The sequence below is a fragment of the Papio anubis genome, chromosome 19 (assembly GCF_008728515.1).
Source record: "Papio anubis isolate 15944 chromosome 19, Panubis1.0, whole genome shotgun sequence".
In the NCBI taxonomy this organism is placed as follows: Eukaryota; Metazoa; Chordata; class Mammalia; order Primates; family Cercopithecidae; genus Papio; species Papio anubis.
Window position 1 is genome coordinate 27,605,371 of NC_044994.1, and position 13,609 is coordinate 27,618,979.

General features: G+C 37.5%; 1 protein-coding gene across 1 annotated transcript in view; it reads left to right on the forward strand.

Annotated features, from left to right (window-relative positions):
• Nucleotides 1–2,424: 2,424 nt before the first annotated feature.
• GALNT1 (polypeptide N-acetylgalactosaminyltransferase 1) overlaps nt 2,425–13,609 on the forward strand; it is an 82,072-nt gene continuing 70,887 nt past the window's right edge. The window contains exon 1 of the mRNA XM_003914303.5: nt 2,425–5,165. The gene's annotated coding sequence lies outside the window, so the exon portion shown is untranslated. The remainder of the gene's footprint in view (nt 5,166–13,609) is intronic.

Consider the following 13,609-nt stretch of genomic DNA (forward strand, 5'->3'; position numbering starts at 1 on the left):
AGCAATTTTCCCCCCTCAACCTCCCAAGTAGCTGGGACTACAAGCATGTGCCACCGTGCCTGGCTAACTTCTGTATTTTTTGTAGAGACAGGGTCTCCCTGTGTTGCCCAGGCTGGTCTCGAACTCCTGGACTCAAACAGTACTCCTGCCTCAGCCTCCAAAATGTTGGGATTACAGGCATGAGCCAAAGCACCTGGCTTAACAATTTTCTGGTTGTTATTGGTACAGAAGACTTTAATCGAATTTTGTATGTTCATCTTGTATCCAGCAACCTTGCTGAATTGTCTTTATTTTCTTGGATTTTCTTTTATTTTTTGTTCGTTTTCTTCTTTCTGATTCTAAATCTTTTTTTTTTTTTTTCTTATTGTACTGTGCTAGATAGGGTCTCTAGTACATTTTTGACAGGAAGAAGTAATAGAAGACATTTATCTTTGTCTTTTTCCTAACTTTAACAGTGAGTAGTTTTTTTAACTGTAGATTTGGGGCAGATATCTTTTGTCAAGTTAACCAAATTCTTATTTCTAGTTTTCCATGAGTTCTTTCGTTTTAAGTGTCATAAAGGACTGCTGAGTTTTACTATTTTATATAATATGTAAGTTGTTTACAGCTATATATTATAGTTCCTCTTACCTACACCTCCTTTCTTTGTTCTAATCTTGTCATCTTTCACATCTTCATATAAGTTGTACAACACAGAATTATAACTTTTGTTTTAATTGGTTATACAACTTTTAAGAAATGAAGAGGGAAGAAATCAGGCTTTTATATTTATTCATATATTTACTGTTTCTGGTGTTCTTCGTTCTTTCTCACAGATCTGAGTTTCCATCTTGTGTCATTTCCCTTTTACCTGAAGAACTTCCTTTAGCATTTCTTATGGTACACATCTGTGAGAGATAATTTCTTTTGACATTTCTTTACTTGAAAATGTCTTCGATATGTATAATGAGAAGTCATCCTTTTTTTTTTTCCTGTACATAATTTTTTTTTCCCTGTGGATGCTTTGAATATTTTCTCTCTATCTTTGGTTTTCAGCAGTTTAAACAAGATGTGCTGTGGTTGTGGTTTTCTTTGTATTTATCTGCTTAGGTTTCACTGGACTTAGACTTGCAATTTTGTTCTTCCCCAAATGTGGCCATTATCAAGGTTTTTTTTTTCCATGTATTTTTCTTTGTCCTGTTTCCTCTGTTCTCTCCTTCTGCAACTCTGATTTCACATATGTTAAATTTTATGCTATACCACAGCTCACTGAGGCTCTGTTCATTAAAGATTTTTCTTTCCTCTTCAGATGGGATAATTTCTTTTGATCTGCCTTTAAATTGACTAACCCTGTATTCTGTTGTTTATAATCTGCTGTAATCCCATCAAGTGAATTTCCCATTTCAGACTTTATATTTTTGTGTTTTACGTGATTCTGTGTGGTTCTTCTTTTATAGTTTTAATTTGTTTGATAAGAGTTTCCTCTGTTCATTATTAATTTCTTGAACATATTTATAGTAGGTACATTGTAGTCCTTGCCAACTGATTTCCACATCTGGGTCATCATCTGTTCAATAGCATTGACTGCTTTTTTTGACTCAACTTTTCTGTTTATTTTCATGCCTAGTAATTTTTTGTAGACTGGATATTGTGGATAATATGGTTTTTTTTTTGTTTGTTTTTGTTTTTGACCCTCAGTTCTTTCTTCTCTTAATGAATATTGATTCCTTGCTGGCTAGATTTAAACTCCGAACTCTGCCTCCCTAGCATTGGGCAACATCATGGATACCTCTGTTCAGTTCTTTCAGCCATCTAAATGTTCCTTTTCTTTGGAGCCTCTGGAGTCTGCCCTGTGTTGTATGATTCAAAGTCCAACTAACGATGGTAGTGAAGTTTACATACATATTTTAGGGTTCTTACTTTTCTAGTATTTCCTCCCTCACTTTCCAGTTGCCTGCTAGTTCCAGACCTCATCCTTTGATGCTTCAAGCCAATTTGATTGTGACTTCCTTCTTGAGTTTCAGTAACTCTGCACAGTGGAGGCTGGTAACTGCCGTTATTTGTGAGTAGGTTAGTCTAGAATAAGCTCCTCTGCTTTTCTGTGTGTAAGTCTCTCATGCTTTCACTTTCAGCTTTTCTGAATCCTTATGTTTTTGGTGTTTGTTTCGTAAATAGCATTTAGCTTGTTTTTTTTTTTAATCCAATTTGACAATTTAGATATATGTAGTCATTTTGTCTTAATTTTAATAACTGATGTTTTGGGTTTTATTTCTACCATTTGTGCTGTCTATAGGTGTGGTTTCTCTATTATTTTAAATTCCTTTCTCATTTAAAGTGATTGATTTTCTATTTCCTCCTTTTTCAACTTTGATTTTTAACTTACACATTCTGTTTTTTTTTAATTCATTGTTACCTTTTAATTGTCAACATATTTGCTCTTTAAAAAAGCTAAAATTAATCTTTCTACCCTATCCCTAAATACAAGGACCTTAAAATGCTTTCATTTCAATTGCCTTTCTTCCTTCTCACATGATACTGTTTTCTGGCATTTTTATTTATTTACTAAATAATTATTGAACTCTTCTATCTTGTGCCAAGTACTGTTCCAGATGATGTAGTAATAACATTAAACAACATAAAGCTCCTGTCATTTTGCAGCTTACAAGATAATTAATAAATTAATTAAGATACATTTTGATGTAAGTTAGTAGTTGGTGCTACAGTGGAAAGTAAAGCATTAGGAAAAAATAAAGAATAACATTGGGGGTGGAGATGCTGTCTTGTAGATGAGTTTCTGCTCTCTTCAGACATTTCGTAACATCTTTAGGGCTCAAGTATGAAAAACATAATTCCCATGCTGGGCATGTTTACAATCTAACCAAAGAGTCCTGGGGAAAAGATACAGATATGGAAGCCACTGGCACATGGCGGGTGAAGCTGTGCCACTGATGAACTTCCCAGGGAGGATGTGTATAGTGTTAGGGGGCTTGAGAACAGATCCGGAGAAGTGTGGGGAGCCAATAAAGAAGACTTCAAAGCGTGGTCAGAAAAGTAGAACAAGAAATGACCCTGGGAGCCAAGAGAAGAGGCTTTATTTTATTTATAGCCTGTCTATGCTAAAAATAATTTAAGACGGCTAAGATATCAAGTAGAATGAAGCTGAGAAAGAGACTTGTGTTGCTGGGTAGGACATTACAGTGACTTGATTAACAGATGGTTTCGCTGAAGTGAAGACTTGCCTTAGGGATAGAGAATAAAGATTTCTTGTGCAGAAGATGGTAAAGGAAGGAAGAACGAATAGAATGATAATTGGAGAGGTTGGTGTTATATCAAAAACATACAGAAAATCTTAGAGATTTGGGGGATTCCATGACCAGAAAATAACATGGGCCCCTGGCCTGGAAGAAGTTCCTGCTGAATCCTTTACTTCCCAGACACTGTTCCCCTGGTAGGCAATGTATTTTCCTGTGTCTGAGTTCAGAGTGGGGAAAAGATGCATATTTTTCTGAAACTCTAACGCAGTGTTCTGTTGTAATGATCTGGCATTCATCTTCGTGCGATTAAAAATTAAAATATGAGAAGAAATTAATGACTTACCTGGCCTTTGCTCTTCATACTCCTTAGCATGACAGTTAAGATTTCCTTTGTTCTGAACACACCCCTTTAGTTATATCTCCCAATTAATTCTTCTGTTTGCTGTTCCCCAGACACTCCCTGCAATTTCTTGCCTCCCTATTTTAACTCACACTATTTTGTTGACTTGAGATATTATTTTGCCTTTTCCTAACTCATACCAATTCTCCAGTCATTCTCCCCACCAGTTTCTCTTTTTTGTGCACTATAGCCCATCACAACTCTTGGCATCTTTTGCAAAGATTTAAGTTGTGAAATGACATGCAAACTCACTTTATTATCTCTCCTTCTATATTGCAAGCTCATTGAGGATAGGGACTGAACATTTTTTATGTTTGTGTGCATCAGACTGCTTAGTGTAGTGTTTTGTACATATTGGAGAAAGTTTGAGTGAATTAGGGATATGTGATTCTGTGATAGACTAAGTAATGCCATGTCTGAGATGAGCAGGTCGTATACCAGGTTCTAGTTTGTAGCTCTTAAAGTTTATGTTGAAGTTCTGCTTCTTTGCAGTCTCCTGTAAAAGTAGAGTCCTTAATTTAGGCCCTCCACTGATTTGTATCTTCATTTTTTTCTTGACAGGATATATACCTATATAAATCAGTAATTGTAGTTGTAGATTGGTGTATCAGGATGCTTTTCACTGTAGTAGCAGAATACCCACTGTAGTAGCAGTTAAATCAGTGAGGGCTTTATCATCTTGCATAACAAGAAGTTCAGACGTGGGGAGGTCTGGTCTTAGGATTGGTCTGGCTCCATGAAATCATGAGCGTCCGGTGTGCTCTCCATTTTTTCAATTTGTCATCCTCAGCATGTCAGTGATGGCATGTTGGTGATGACTTCCTTCATGGCCTCAAGATGGTTACATTACTTCTAAGCATACACTACTTCTGTACTCTCCAACAATAACCAAAGGTTGAAAAGTGTAGTTTCTCCTTCAACATCTCTATGAGAGATATAACTTTTTCTGAATGCTTCCTAGCAGACCTCCCTTTGGGTCCCATCAGTCAGGATTTGGTCACTTGTATTAGCTAGAGGAATGGAATGACCGTGGTTGGCTTGGGCCAGTCAGGAATAGGTGACCTAGCAGAGAATAATCACTTGAATTCAGCTGGGGGTCCAATGCAATGAAAAATGTCAGGATGGGATAAGGAACAGTGTCTCCCACAGTGCTGTGTAGGTGTCTTTGGCCTTCCCACCTGGAAAGTTAAGATCCTCACAGTTTTCTAAGAGGGAGAGAGATAATTTTGTATTTCCACTGAGCTTGGCATTGGATCTCAGTAATAATTTATTTATTAACTCACTCATTCATGTAATATACATTAAACACATTTTGTGCCACGTACTGTGCTCAGTTTTGGGGAAGTAGCTGAATAAGGCATGATCCTGGCATCAAGTGGTAGCTGCCTATAGTTAAGTGTAACAGGGTGGCTGACTAAGGGGGGAGAATAGAGTTATTCTGAGACAAACTGATTTTAGGACGTTTATTTTTCAACAGGAGATGTGGGACATGTGGATTTGGGATATGAATTCATTTGAAAAACCACTTTGGGGTAAGTTGATAGTTGGGAGTGAATGACTTTAGGGCTCTCCTTCCCTTACATTAGGGTTTGATCTTACAGCCAGCTTCTTAGGTTTTAAAAATTATGTTGATTGGACTTTATGCCTCATAACAAACAAGAGAATGGCTTGTGCTAAAATCCCAGTTTAGTAATTTGAGAAACGTAACAATAAAGCATAGTCCCAATACTAATTAATTAGTATACACACTTCTGATTAGGGAGGTCAATCTGAAGGCTAAATGAGGACCAGGTTCAGAAATTGAAAATACTTGTTTTATAGGATTTAACCTGCTTGAACTTACCCAGTAATCCTGTCATGTGATCTGGAAATCATTCCCAGAGCCAGTGTTGAAGATACAGGGTGAAAGTTTGTCTATGAGCTTTGCTTTGCAGTGTTCCAAATGACCATTTGAGTTCTTGTTGCATAAGTATACATGAGAAAGGCTCTCCATTGTTTATTTAATCTGAGAAGGTGCCTCTAGAAATAATACCATTTAAAATTTACCAAGTGTGTACTGTCATGTATGAATGTGTTGTTCATTTTCTCATTTAGTTTAGTGCAATGGGACTATAAGGAAGATATGTTTTTCTCATTTAAAGGAATGAAGAGGCTCAGGTTTTTGCAAATATAGTAACATTGCGAGGAGTCACATAACTAATAAGTGTTGGAACTGAAATTTGAACTCATATTTAAATTTCAGCATTTGGCCTAATAGTCACTTACTTCTGTCTTAATATGCTGATTTTGTGTGGGTTCCCAAGACCCACCCCAGGTTCAGTGATTGGCTAGAAGGACTCACACGATCCAGCATACAGTTGTACTAACAGCTAAGATTTATTACAGCACAGGAAAAAGGTGCACGGGGTGAAGTTCAGAGGAAAACAGGCACAGGCTTCCAAGACTCCTCTCCATGTGGCGTCACACAGGATGTACATAATTCCTCCAGCAATGAATCGTGACAACATGTGTGAAATGTTATCTACTAGGGAACCTCATTAGAGAGTCAGTGCCCAAGATTTTTGTTGAGGCTGGTCATGTAGGCATCTTCTGCCTAGCACATACCAAAATTCCAGATTCCCAGAAGGAAAGCAGGTGTTTATACAAACAATGTTGTTTCTAAAGTTTAGGCACAGTGAATCACACTTATCTTTTAGGGAAAGTTTTATATCAGTGTAGGGAACTGTTCACCATTCAAGCGTCCACATGCCAGCCAAGGGCCAATCTCGACAACCAAGTCCTTCTAAGGATAGCAGTCTTACGCCTGTTAACTTTTTTCCTCTATGCTGATTTATTCATTTGAAGAAGTTGTGATTATGATCATTCAGCTTCTGACAAGTAATGAGAAAAGTAGGTATGATGACAAACTAAATTCTTTAATGGAATCTGTTTTGTGGAGGGTGGAGAGGTCCCAGTTGCCACTGATTTTCTGGAAGGATGCACGCAACATAAAGTTGTTCTCATGACTCAGGTTTATTACAGCAAAGGATACAATGCAGGAAGAAGGTAAATGGTAGAGAGGGTAGGCATAGGCTTGCAAGTCCTCTCTCTGAGAATCACAGGGACATGCTTTTCTCTCCAGCAGTGAGTGATAGAGACACATGCAAGATGTCTCTAGCCAGAGAAGCACACAAGTGTTACAGTCCAGAGTTCTTACAGGGAGCTAGTCACATAAGCACATTCCTACCATATGACCAGCTCTGGTAACTGATACTTGGGACCCCACACCAGACACCAGGTACACATCATAAATCTTAATGATTACTTTAAAACAATGCTGACAGCCTGGTACATCGTGACTCACTGCCTGGAGCACACACAAAAAGATCATTAACAAGTGACTGTGAACAATCCAGGAACATAGTTCTCAGAGTTTGGCTAGGGTCATTGCCGTGACTCCAGGAATCCGCTAGAGATTAGCACGACCTAAGTAAAATGGACCTCCTGTGTTAACTCTATTCACACAGTTGAAATACTGTTGGATTTGTTGAATGCAATATTTAATGCTAGATATAGTCTTTATAATATGATATTCTAAACGTAGAAACAATAATTGATAGTAAAATAGCTGACCAATTTTATTTCTCTGAGAAGTTTGTAGATTTTTTTAAAATTAGGGATTTATAGGTTCTTTTCTTTTAGGGTGACTTTTGGATTTCCTATTTTTGTCCACAACTATTTGTATTATATAATGATATGTGTTATGTTGAAGGGTAATACAAAAATATTAACTTAAAGACAGTTATTTCAAAATTAACCTTCACTTTGTGAAGGTCTTCCTTGTGATTGGCTTTACAACACAATGGGATCCTTTTTTACAGAATTTCCAGATTCGCAGAAATACCAGTTTTGCAGAAAGCACATCAGCCATGTTTTTTTTTTTTTTAAAAAGAATGTCTGATTCTAGGATATGGAGTCAATCTTTGCTGCTTTATTTATTGCTAGTTGAAACCTGCTTTATGTTATACAAAAACAACAAGGAGGATGGGGACAATCCCATGCTTAAAAATGGGACATTTTGAGTTAACATAGTTAAATAGATTCCTTTACTTTTCCTTATTGCAGAACTTTACAGACCCTTTAGTAGGACAATATGCAATGTGAATCTACCAGGACAAATAGAGTATAAACTGTATCCTCGTCTTACTTGACTCTGGAATCTCTTTAGTGAGAACTGTCTCAGTTATTGGTCCTGCAATAACAGTGTTCTTTAGAACAAAATGGACCAGAGGGAAAGAATGTCTTAAGGACAGGGAAAGTCCATTAGAGGGTTTTAGGTCAAAGAGAGCCAGAAACAAAATAACTGTAGAAAAAACTTACTTTAAACAAACAAAACCTTGTATCATATGCTGCTTTCTGGTAAAACCTTTTCAGAAACTTCCCTATCTTGATGTTTCTTTTCCTGTCAGGTTTCCTTAGTTGATATTTCTCTTTTGTAATGTGAATGACATGTCTCTTACATTGGTGTTTTAACTGTGATTAGATGTGGGTCATTACCTTCATGCTTGTACCACCTGTAGTACCTGATGCAGTATCAAGAACATCATTTGCCAAGACTTAATAAATATCTGGAGAGCATGAAATGAGTTGTGACTCAAAAATACAGGCATGTCCATGTTATTGTGCTTTGTTTTATTGTACTTCACAGATACTACTTTTTTTCCCCCCCCAACAAATGGAAAGTTTGTGGCAACCCTACACAGAAAAAGTCCATAGGCACCATTTTCCAACAGTATGTGCTCACTTTGTGTCTTTATGTCACATTTTGGTAATTCTTAGAGTATTTCAGAGGTTTTCATTATTATATCTTTTGTGGTGATTTTTGATTAGTGATCTTTGTTGTCATTATTGTAATTGTTTTGAAGTGCCACAAACTTGTGCCCATACAAGACGGCAAGTTTAATCAATAAATGTGACTGCTTTTCTGACTGCTCCACCGACCTCGACCAGCCGTTTGCCTGTCTCTCTCCCTCTCCTCGGATCTCCCTGTTCCCTAAGATACAACACATATACCACCACACTCTGCTAAGCAACAGTATTGAAAGGATGCAAATTAATAACCCTTCAGTGGCCTCTAAGCATTCAAGTGAAAGGAAGAGTTATGTGTCTCTCACTTAAATCAAAAGCTAGAAAAGATTACACTTAGTGAGGAAGGCATGTCAAAAGCAGAGATAGGCCAAAAGCTGGGCTTCTTGCGCCATATAATTTGAAAAGTTCTGAATGGCAAGGAAGAGTTCTTGAAGGAAGCTACGCCAGTGAACACACAAATGATAAGAAAGCAGAACAGCTTTATTGCTGATAAGACAGTTTTAGTAGTCTGCATAGATCAAACCAACCACAATGTTCCCTTAAGCCAAGCCTAATCAAGAACAAGGCCTTAACTCTTCAATTCTGTGAAGGGTGAGAGAGGTGAGGAAGCTGCAGAAGAAAAGTTTGAAGCTAGCAGAGATTGGTTCAGGAGGTTTAAGGAAAGAAGCCATCTCCACAACGTAAAAATGAGTGCTGATGTAGAAGCTGCAGCAAGTTATCCAGAAGATCTAACTAAGACCGTTGGTGAAGGTGGCTACACTAAACAACAGATTTTCAGTGCAGACAAAACAGCCTTCTATTGGAAGAAGATGCCATCTAAGACTTTCATAGGTAGAGAGGAGAAGTCAGTGCCTGACTTTAAAGCGTCAAAAAACAGACTGACTTTGTTAGTAGGTGATAGTGCAACTAGTAACTTTAAGTTGAAGCCGATGTTCAGTTACCATTTTGAAAATTCTGGAGCCCTTAAGAATTACAGTAAATATCCTCTGCCTCTGCTCTATATATGGAACAACAAAGGCTGGATGACAGCACATCTGTTTACAACATGGTTTATTAAATAATTTAATTCCACTGTTGAGACTTGCTGCTTAATAAAAAAGATTCCTTTCAAAATATTACTTTTCATTGAGAATGCACCTAATTACCTAAGAGCTGTGATGGAAATGTACGATGAGATTAATGTTTTCATGCCTGCAAATACAACATTTATTCTGCAGCCCATGAATCAAAGAGTAATTCTGACTGTCAAGTCTTATTTAAGAAATACATTTCATAAGGCCATAGCTGCTGGGTCTGACCCTCAGACCCTTACCAAGCGACACACTCAGACACAGGTATCCAGTGAAAGAGCAGGCTGGGGGACTGGGGCTGCTCATGGATCCCAGGGAGGGTGTTGTAAGGAGTTGTAGCAGCCGTGGCCATGATAAACTGGTGCTGCAGGCATTTATTTAGTACAGATTTATTGACAAAGGCCTTGAGTCAACATACCTGTGGGTAATTAACATGGTGTCATCCCCCCCCAGAGCAGTCCTGCACTCAGATGATTAAAGGCAAGGTTCCAAGGCCTAAGTAAACTAACTTATCTAGATCAGTTTCTTTACATCTCCTTGTTATCTAACCTAAGCTTTCAGGCACAGGGTAAGAGAATCTGGCTGCCTTCAGCCAAATCCTTTTCCGAAGCTTTTATAAAATCTCCCGGCCTTCCAAGAAGGTTTGCATCTTTATACAATTTTTCCCACCACATTGACCAACACATAGCTGCCACAGACAGTGATTCCTCTGGTGGATCTGAGCAAAGTAACAGAAAAGAGTTTCACTGTTCTAGATGCCATTAAGAACATTTCTGGTTCATGGTAGGAGGTCAAAACATTGACAGGAGTTTGGAAGAAGTCCAGTTCAACTGCAGGTGTGGTGGCAATAGCAAGAGAACTAGAATCAGAAGTGGAGCCTGAAGATGTGGCTGAATTGCTGCAATCTTAAGATAAAACTTGAATGGATGAGTAGTTACTTATGGATGGGGAAAGAAAGTAGTTTCTTGAGACAGAATCTACGCCTTGTGAAGATGCTATGAACATAGTTGAAATGACAACAAAGGATTTAGAATACTCCATAAACCTAACTAGATAAAGCAATGGCAAGGGGTTTGAAAGAATTGACTTCAATTTCGAAAAAAGTTCTACTCTGGGTAAGATGCCATCAAACAGCATTGCATGCTATAGAGAAATCTTTCATGAAAGGGAGAGTTGACGTGGCAAAGTTCATTTTTATCTTATTTTAAGAAATTGTGACAGCCACTCCAACAGCAACCACCCTGAACAGTCAGCAGCCATCAACACTAAGGCAAGACCCTCCACCAGCAAAAAAGTTACGATTCACTGAAGGCAAAGATGATTGGTAGTATTTTTTAGCAGTAAAATTTTTAAATTAAGGTATATATATTACTTTTAAAGACAGTGCTGTTGTGTACTTACACTACTATATAGTATCAACGTAACTTTTATTTGTACTGGGAATCCAAAATATTTGTGACTCATTTTACTGAATATTTGCTTTATTTTGGTAGTCAGGAACCAAACCTGCAATATACCCGAGGTATACCTGTAGTGAAACTTTGTTTTTTTAAGGAACAACAATATAGTAGACATAAAAGTTAGGTGCTATGCATTTATTTTTAGTAATGATATCATTTTGAGAAACATTTTTGGAATTTTATTTTAAACTTCTCTTAGACTTCTCTTGAGTTCGGCTCTTTTTCCCATCAACATTAACTTACTTCTTGTGATCTTTATGCTTGTTTGATTTGTAGAATTGTTCCACCATAAATATTTAAATACTTCTAACTACTAGATTTCTTTCTTTCTTTCTTTCTTTTTTTTTGGTCAGATGAAATCTTGCCCTTGTCTCCTAGGGTGTAGTTCTATGGCGTGATCTCGGCTCACTGCAACCTCCACCTTCTGGGTTCAAGCAATTCTGCTGCCTCAGTCTCCCGAGTAACTGGGATTACAGGCGCCTGCCACCACGCCCGGCTAAGTTTTGTGTTTTAAGTAGAGACAGGGTTTCACCATGTTGGCCAGACTGGTCTCAAACTCCTGACCTTGGGTGATCCGCCCACCTCGGCCTCCCAATGTGCTAGGATTACAGGCGTGAGCCACCATTCCTGGCCTTAACTACTAGATTTCTTTTGCAATATTTGTATTATTATTTTAAGTAATTAAATGATCAATCATAGCTACTGCATTTTTTTTTTTTTTTTTGCCTTATTAAAACTTACCCTTTAAGATCAGGAATAAAACAAGGATGCCTGTTGTCACTTTGCTTGTTCAATATGATGTTAATACTAGAAATCTTCGCAAGGTAGCAGAATTTAAATTCAATAAATAAAAGCAGAGGTGCATTTCTATAAATCAACAATAAATAAAGTGATACCGTTTCAGGTAGGAAAAAATACAAAGTATCTAACCAGTATTTTGTAACAAAATTTGTGTTAAACCTTTAAAAGAAAATTATAAAATTTTATTGGAAGATGTTAAGAAAGGTATAAATAAATGGAGAGAGAGAATATTTTTATAAATTTGGCGGTGCTATTAGAAAGATAGCAGAGCTCTCCAGTTATTTATATTTTTATATCAATCTAGTCAGAATCATGACAACTTTTCTTGTTGGGTTGAAAAGTTGATTCTAAAATTTTTGAGGAAGACTTAACAGGTCAGGAGTAGCCAAGGCACTCCTGAAAACGTTGTGATAGGTGAGAAGAATTATTTTCACCATATATGAAGAATTAGTATAAAACTATAAAAGTTAAGATGACAGTATGGTATAGGGAGAGGTAGAGCAATAGAAGAGAATATGGAAACCCACAAACTTGGCTTGTGACAAAGTTGGTATTGCACTCCTTTAAAGACAGCTTTTCATAAATAGTTCTTGACAACTGGTTATCCCCATAGGAGGGAATGACATTGAATCCGTACTTACATGGGAAAAGCAAACCTTTAACATTTTTAGATATTAAAACATTGTTTGTAATGATTTCTAGATAGAGAAGATTTTCTTAAAACACAGAAAATATGAACCATAAAAGATGCTGCTTTTTTTGTTTTTACAGATGGGGGTCTTGCTATGTTGCCTAAGTTGCTCTTGAACTTCTGGCCTCAAGCAGTCCTCCCAACTTGGCTTCCCAAAGCGTTGAGACTATAGGCATTAGCTGCCATACCCAAACAAAGATACTTCTTTTTTATTAACATTGGGAAAAGGGCTGGGGACGGTGGCTCATACCTATAATCCCAGCACTTCGGGAGGCTGAGGCGGGAGGATTGCTTGAGCCCAGGAGTATGAGACCAGCCTGGCCAATATGGGGAAACCCTCTCTCTACAAAAGAAAAAATACAAAAATTAGGTGGGCATGATGGCGTGTGCCTGTAGTCCTAGCTCGGGAGGCTGAAGTAGGAAGGATTCATTGAGCCCAGGAGGTTGAGGCTTCAGTGAGCCATGATTGTGCCACTGCACTCCAACCTGGGCAATAGAGGGAGACCCTGTCTCCAAAACCATGGGAAAAGATATTGCAGTACATTTAACTCACACAAGGCTACATTAGGATCTTCACAAGCTAACAAGAAAAACACAAAACAACACATCTAGTAGAGTAGTGGACCAAACTTCAGTAGGCACATTAGAGAAGAGGAAATGGAATGATCAGTAATGTCAGAGATGGTGGGGAAATGCAAATTAAAACTATATTAAGATACCAATTACATCAGATTGTCAAAAATAAAAATGTCTGACAGTAAGTGTTGTCAGTGATATAACACATCCACCACATCCAGTGATATAACAGTTCACATCTGGTGGGTGGTTTCAGCCACCCTGGGAAAACAAATTAGTGGTATCTGATCATATTGAAAATATGCATACTGTGTGACCTAACAGCCATACATATATACTTTAGATCAGGGGTTGGTGTGATGACTCATGAGTTAAGAATGGTTTTTAGCATTTTTAAGTGGTTGGGAAAAAATAATATTTTGTGATTTATAATGTGAAAATTATATGAAATTCAAGTTTTGGTGTCCAAAAATAAGCTTGGAATATTGTCACACTCATTTATATACCTCTTACAGATGCTTTCATGGTGC